This window comes from Eptatretus burgeri, chromosome 5, assembly GCF_056783735.1.
Source record: "Eptatretus burgeri isolate ZD-2024b chromosome 5, Ebu_testis_v1, whole genome shotgun sequence".
Lineage (NCBI taxonomy): Eukaryota > Metazoa > Chordata > Myxini > Myxiniformes > Myxinidae > Eptatretus > Eptatretus burgeri.
The window spans coordinates 65,104,432-65,112,288 of NC_140965.1; positions in this window are offsets into that span (position 1 = coordinate 65,104,432).

Sequence of the window (7,857 nt, forward strand, 5' to 3'; positions counted from 1 at the left end):
GCCCCTTCCTTCGCGGCGAACCGGGGGGGGGGGACATTCCAACAGAGATTGGCTGGATCAGTTGTTGTTTCCCAACCGTCATTCTTGTTTACCATCGAGAAATCGGGGCGGGAGTTGCTGTTCTTCCCCTTTGGTGTTCGTGGAGATGTTGATGGTTGTTGGCGGAGTGATGAGGATGGTGTGGTTGTTGAGAGGCAGGTGTGGTTGTGGTTGGTCCAAAATAACGATAGGAAAAGAAAAACACTCTCTCAAAGAATTACAGCCCTGTGACACGAATAATTCCCATTAAACGTGGTACATTAAACGACGGTGGGGAAATCTAACTGAACACGGACTTATCGGCATAACTAACTAAGGACCTTTTATGGTGTTCTGCGAATTTCCACAGCCGTAACAATATCTCCATTATAATACCAAGCTTGCACACTAAAAACTCGCCGTAACACGATCCCTATGAAATTGCTGTGGCACTTAGCGGACATGCCGACAATGTTTGGGAAGTCTTGGCGTTCCATAGTACCACTTGCATTTTGCACAATGCGTGTGTTTGTCATTCCCCGTGTACAGTCTGTCACCTGCTTCCAGCTATGTTGTACTGCTATCCCGTGCATGTGCATGGGTATCGCATATATATATTGTTGCGGATTTCGCGCCCGCCGGCGTGCGAACGGCCACGTAACTCGAATCGCGGCACGTCGCCCACCGGACGGACAATCCAGTCGTGACCCTCTCGGACTAACGCCGGGAACCAGTCACGGGTGGACCTTTCGGTCTCACCGCGATCGAGCCAATCAGCCCCCGCGTGGGATAGGGTTGCTCGCCAAATTCGAACTACCTAAGTACCCACGCGGAGGGTAGACCGGGCGATCGCACCTCGCCGCAGGTCGACTTCGGACACGGGCCACTTAAGCGACCCGTTCCGTACTATCAGAATAACCGAGCGGTGTTATCGTCGACCTTGACGGTTCGATTAATTATCGGGCGTATTCAGCCCACTACCAACCCTTTACGTGAAGCAAGATGGGGATTCAAAGAAAGAAATGACGAAGCGAAGCGGGAAACAGTTCAACAATAAAGCACATTTATTCGCGACGAACGGAAAGCACACAAATACAATTCCACCAAATGCACACAAAAAAAAGAAAACACAATTCCATTTACACAAAAAGCAAACATAAAAGTGAAAACACAGTGCAGAGCTAATACCGACTACCGAGCACACGGCAACACTTATACAATTCTACTTCACAGACGGCGCCGACAACACATACCCAAAACCAAGGAAAATAAATCCCCCAAGAATGAGGTAGGCCTGAGGCCGAGACCGGGTCGGGCCTACCCGTCTGGTGATGAGACGCGGAGCGGCGATGGCCCCGCAACCCGCGGGCCTCGTGGACAGTGCCTGGCAGGGGGTGGGAACGGGGCCCCCTTGGTCGCACTATCTCAGCGCGGGGGGAAACAGGAGGGGGTTGCTGATGCTCGGGGTATAGAGGATCTTTATTATGTGCGACGAGCGTCTCCACCTCGGCCAGGTCGCGCTGTCGGCCTCCCTCGGGTGCAGCTTCCTGCACGACGCGAGCACCCCCTCGTCTGGTGTCGCCGCCTTTCCACAGCTCCGTCCCCTCCGTTCCGACTCCAACGCACACGACGAGCAGCTCCACCGCCCGCGAAGTCTTGACCCTCTGCTTCCGACTCTCCTCTTCTTGACTCTCCTCTTCTTGACTCTCCGACCCGTTCTGCTGACTCTCTCGTTCCGACTCTGACTGACGAACACGGTCCTTTTATCCCCCCGTAACTTCGCCTTTGACCTTTCACCTCGCTCCCCATTGGCCCGAGAAAAAGTGGGCGTGAAGGCTTTTTGATCCACAAATTTGCATATATCGATCGTTCTGGAGGCGGGGCCAAATCGCCCCTCGCTCACCGATTGGACGGCAAAAAGTGGGCGTGTGTCGTTTTTGATCCGTTTTTGAAGCACAAAATCCGTGATTTTGTACACGCTGTTCGACGCGCGTTCTGCATGAGTCCAACACCGGTACCCACAGCGGGGCAAGAACGGTGGCGATGCTACGGTTGTGAGGTGTGCGTGAAGGTCGTGGCGGTTGTGGTGAAGCGGTGGTTGTGGTCGGTGGTTGATGTTGTGGTTGTGATCATGGCGGTTGGTCCAAAATAAAGATAGTAAAAGAAAAACGGCTATCCTGAAGAGTCGCAGCTCGCATAAATGACATGTATTCCCACTAGACAACGGGTTTGGGCCTAACTACACATGCACTTACCGAGATACCTCACCTAAGGGACCTGAATGGTGGTTTGCGAATCTGGTAACCACAACACTACCCCCTTCCCTTTTTACAGACTCGTCCCGAGTCGTCAAATTTTCGTGTGCCATCATGTGTAGTTTTCCCTAGTACATTTTACCTACAGATCCCTGGGTGCGACATTCATGGTATCGGTGTCCCCAAAATAAATAACCTGAGGGCTGCGTAACTATCTAAACAAACTCACTCACACCGACGACTTAAATAAAATTGCCGGCGCTACACAGACATGCCGCACGGCGCACTCATATTTACAGTACATCTTACCTTAACTTACAAATTTTACACTAAACCATGGCCCAGGATCATTGAACTCTGCAAAGAAAGCAGTTAGCAGGGAGCCAGGCTGCCCGCATGCAGTCTCTGGCTCAAACAATGCAGGTGACAGGGAACGTGGCTGGCTGCTCACACGCAGTCCAAGGCCTTCCCTTTTGAACTGAACTCAGTGAACCACAACGGTGCTTGGGCTGCACAACGCAGTCTCCGTGCCAGCTCAAGTGGCACACGCAATGAGCACAACGAATGGATGCATGAACGGTTTGAACTGAATGCAGTGAACCACAACGGTGCATGGGCTGCACAAACGCAGTCTCCGTGCCAGCTCAAGTGGCACACGCAATGAGCACAACGAATGGATGCATGGACACAAACACGGTGCACGGGCTGCCACTGCAGGCCCGTGTTGTAGCTGCCAACAGGGCAGTTCTTGCAGCTTGCAAACTGTTGCCTTGATCCTGGCGCACATGGAAATGAACAGGGGGGGCAAAGCAAAAATTGAACGGGGCTGGTGAACGTGGGCAGTGGGCATGGCATGGCAAAGGCAAGCAGGCAAACACAGCCCGCAGAAGAAGGCCGCTGCAGGCAAACTCAGCCCACAGAACCAGGCCGTTGCAGGCAAACACAGCCGGCAGATGAACTGGCCGGCACAGGCCTTGAAGAAAAACAGCCAGCAGATGAACTGGCCGGCACAGGCCTTGCAGCACAGCAGCTGCAGACGAAGTTGGCCGGCCTCCGCCTTGAAGCAAAACACGGCCAGCCGATGAAGTTGGCCAGCTCTTGCCGTTCAGTGGAGGTTGGTGGAGGGAGTGCGGTGGTGCTGGCCACTTGGAAGGCGGGCTCGGACCTACCTACCTGTCTCCCTCCCAACCTATCGCCTTTGCCTGTCACTGTACATACCCACTCCCTTAATTTGTGAAAAACCAATTTAGCCCCCTTAATTTTTTTGTTTTTTTTTATTTTTACTTCCCCACTATAAATCGTCCCCTAACCCCCTTTATCATCCTTGTTCGGCTAACCTATTCTGTCACCTAGCCTACTCCCAACCCCTACGTTCCCTTCCCGGAGGGGAACAGGGGAGAGCTAACGTCCTGTGTCGAGGCCCAACGAAGCCTCAGAATGGCCTCCCCAGAGTTCGGCGATCTATACCCAAAGTGGGTCCAGCGGCCCACAACGACAGCGAGGGGATGGATGGTGCGGAGGGGTACATCTCCTAATCTACCCTAACCATTTAACTGTTAAACTACCCCGGGGCTTTCAACAAGCGCCTCTCGCTTAAACTATTGGTTCTATAAACCCAGATTCCCGTCGCCTGTGTTGGTGTCCTCACAATTTCGGGCCTTGCCCCCCAATTTTTCTCTCCGTGCCCTCACACGGTCTCCTGGCTGGGACACGTGGCTCCCTTTGGCAGGCACGACCCTCTGCCGAATCTCCCGCTATGGCACCCCCGGGCACTACACTGCCTCCGAGCCTACCAGCTCCCTAACACCGGGAGTGCCCCCATGGCACCTCCCCTGAAACGCACACGTGGCAGGCCGGCCTCCCGGCCCCTTTCCGAGGGTCACCCGTGCCCACAACACTGCCCACGCGGCTAATGGCGCCCCGGACCCCCCGCACCAAGCAGGCGCACCCGTGCCCACTACTCTATCCCGGCCCCCCATGGGCCCATGGCCTACCGCGGCCGACTAGCCTGGTGCCCGGGGTACCCACTCAGCGATACTCACCTTTCGCAGCCACGCTCCCAAGCCCGTCAACAGGGCTCCTGCACCCCTCCAAATGGGTCTCGAGCCTACTTTCCCACCAACAGCAAAACGACCTCCATTTTCAATTTGACTAACCCAGCTAACTCACTCTACACTGACCCCGGGGTCCCTTGGGCGGGAGTCACTCCTCCCCCCAATCACTCATCGCACCATGCATTCCCCATTCGCTCCATACACACAGACCCGCTGGCCTCACTCACTCACCAAGCACATGCTTCCAATCCACTCACCAACAACTCTTCAACACACACACACCACTGAACTCTGCCATCCTCCTAACTACATCCCCTAACTAACTCGTGCTCCCACGTCGTCCCTTAAACTACAGCACGTTCCTTTTAACACTACGTAGCTAAACTACGTCCCCTCTACACATTCACAATTCTGTCACTGTCTCCAAATCATCTCATTTTATTTCCCCACCTAAATCTGGCTACAATCCCTCTAACTAATCCATTCCACGGACCCCATGAGGACTTACCCCTGCCCCATGAAGTCGGTCTAGCTAAGCTAACCCTTCCCCCTAACTAGTTTCCATCCTGTGCCCAGGTTAAGGGGGTCCTCCACCCCTTACCCAGGAATCCTGTGCACCCGAAAGTGAGGCTTGCTTTTCCTTTTTTTTTTTTTTCATGCGCAGCACCTGCGCGGCAACTCAGAGCTCGCGCACTTTGCACCTGCCCGTGACGTCATGCAGCTGCACGTGTTCCTCGTCCCTCCTTGGACGGGACCATCCGGCAGAGATACCCCTCCTGCCGGATTCCAACCACACGTGCAGCCATGGCGTCACCGTGCGCATAAAAAAAAACACAAGCCCCACGTCTCGAGGGGTTCCCCACGCGAACACATGTGCTTTGCCCGTTGGAGCTTAACACACACGATCGCGTGGAGAACCCGTCCGGTCCAAATCCATTTACCTGCCTAAACTTTGTCCGTCCGCGGGATCGGCAAATCCACCGCGTGCGTTTCCGGACCGGGACTTCACTCTCGCAAGCGAGCACGTGGTGGCCTCGTGCATTGCACAGCACGAACCGCGTGCTCACTGCTGGGTGAACCCGGCACGGTCCGCGAAACAACTACAGCCGCTGCCCGGCTTTCTCTCTTCTGTCGCCGTCTCCGTGTCCATTCCACACACGCATACCTGCGTGTTACGACGCACACAGTCCACTCCATCACATTCACACCGGGAGACGCGGCTGCGTGCTCCCGCATGCCAACTGACATCTCCCTCACATACCGCTCTCTCACACACACGGTCTCCCTTGCACACAGCGACCTTGCACACGGCCGTTCACTCACGCGTGCCTCACTACTCTCACACCGTGCCTCATCCACACACGCGGGGGCACTCACCCGCGGTACCTCACTCATACACACGGCGACACTCACACACGCGGTCTCTTCCACACACGGTGCCTCACCCACACACGCGGGGGCACTAACCCGCGGTGCCTCACTCACACTCCGTGCCTCATCCACACACGGCGTGCTGGGAAGCACGCACTCCGGCACCATACCACTCACACGTGGTGCCTCACTCATACTGGCCGTTTCACTCACACACACGGCCTCACTCACACACGGTGCCTCACCCACGCACGGCGTGCTGGGAAGCACGTACTCTGGCACCATCGCCACCACACCACTCACACACGGGGTCGCTTCCACACACGGGGACGCACTCACACCTTGCACCACACACACAGGGACAACCACACTGGGGATTTGTGTCCCCACAAGGGTCTCCGGGGCCTCTATACCCCCCAAGCTTTCCGTGCACCCGTCCACAGCACTCGTCCCCTCAACCTCGCAAAACACGACCGAACTCACCTGGTCGTGACTCGCCTTAAGGGGGCATACTCCCTCCCCTCGTTCCTGGAGGAGGCCATCCAGGTGCTCGCACCGGGTCCCTGCACGCTCCGCGAGCTCACCCCCCAATTTTCTCTCCGCTACCTCTGTGTGTGTGTGTGCGTCACTTACCCCGTCTTCCTCGTGTAGTCTCTCCTCTATGGTTCCCTTCCCGGCTACCGTCACTGCCAACTCTTCACCCTTTACCTCCCTTGTCTCAACTATTATTTCTGTTGTCGTCACCTCGTGTCTCGTCTCACACGTTTTGGTCTCCCCATTTAATTTTTCCCTTTCGGTCATCGTCACGACCCTCGCCCAACACGTTCCACGAATTATTTTTTCACCCGCCTCCACCGCGGGCCTGTCAGCCGTTGCACCCCACCCAGCTCGTTTGCTCCCACACGTGGAGTCGCCATTCCCAGCTCCCTGGTCACGGCCTTCATGCCCGCCTGCAGGCATCGGCCCATGTTCTGCGTCTCACCCCGTAGTTCTTTCATTTCTTTTCTCATTTGCTGTGTATTCGCATCCATCGTCGTTTTCACTTCATTCATTTGCTTGTTCATGTCTTTCATTTCGTTTTTCATTTCATTTGTATTTGTATCCATCGTCGTTTTCACTTCATTCATTTGCTTGTTCATGTCTTTCATTTCGTTTTTCATTTCATTTGTATTTGTATCCATCGTCGTTTTCACTTCATTCATTTGTTTGTTCATTGCCGCCAGCATGGCGCATAGCTGGGCCATGTTGGATGCACTCAGCTGAGCCGTTTCGGCAAGGGTTGGGGAAGGGTCTTGGTGGAGAGGGGGGGGGGAAGGTGTCATACACCGCGGCCGCTGCCGCACCCACCTCGGGCCCTGGGTTCAGTTGGGCGAGTCCGTGTTCCTGCACAATCAACATTTCCTGCTCGGGGATTCCATCCTGGACCATGGATCCTACACATTCTACATCCATTTCTAATACCCCCGGCTCCCGCTCGCCTTGAGACACCATCTTGCTTCTCGTGAAGGGTTAATTTGAATCGCTCGTAATTTGGAGGGAATCGGGGGTCGCTTCTCTCACCCCTGGACCGATTCCCGTAAATTTAGCCGGAGACAGGAGAGCCCGTTTTCCTGTTCTCCAATACCAGTGCCGCGAGGAGGGCGATGAATTTGTATCGCACGACCTGACACCAGTGTTGCGGATTTCGCGCCCGCCGGCGTGCGAACGGCCACGTAACTCGAATCGCGGCACGTCGCCCACCGGACGGACAATCCAGTCGTGACCCTCTCGGACTAACGCCGGGAACCAGTCACGGGTGGACCTTTCGGTCTCACCGCGATCGAGCCAATCAGCCCCCGCGTGGGATAGGGTTGCTCGCCAAATTCGAACTACCTAAGTACCCACGCGGAGGGTAGACCGGGCGATCGCACCTCGCCGCAGGTCGACTTCGGACACGGGCCACTTAAGCGACCGTTCCGTACTATCAGAATAACCGAGCGGTGTTATCGTCGACCTCGACGGTTCGACATTATCGGGCGTATTCAGCCCACTACCAACGCTTTACGTGAAGCAAGATGGGGATTCAAAGAAAGAAATGACGAAGGGAAGCGGGAAACAGTTCAACAATAAAGCACATTTATTCGCGACGAACGGAAAGCACACAAATACAATTCCACCAA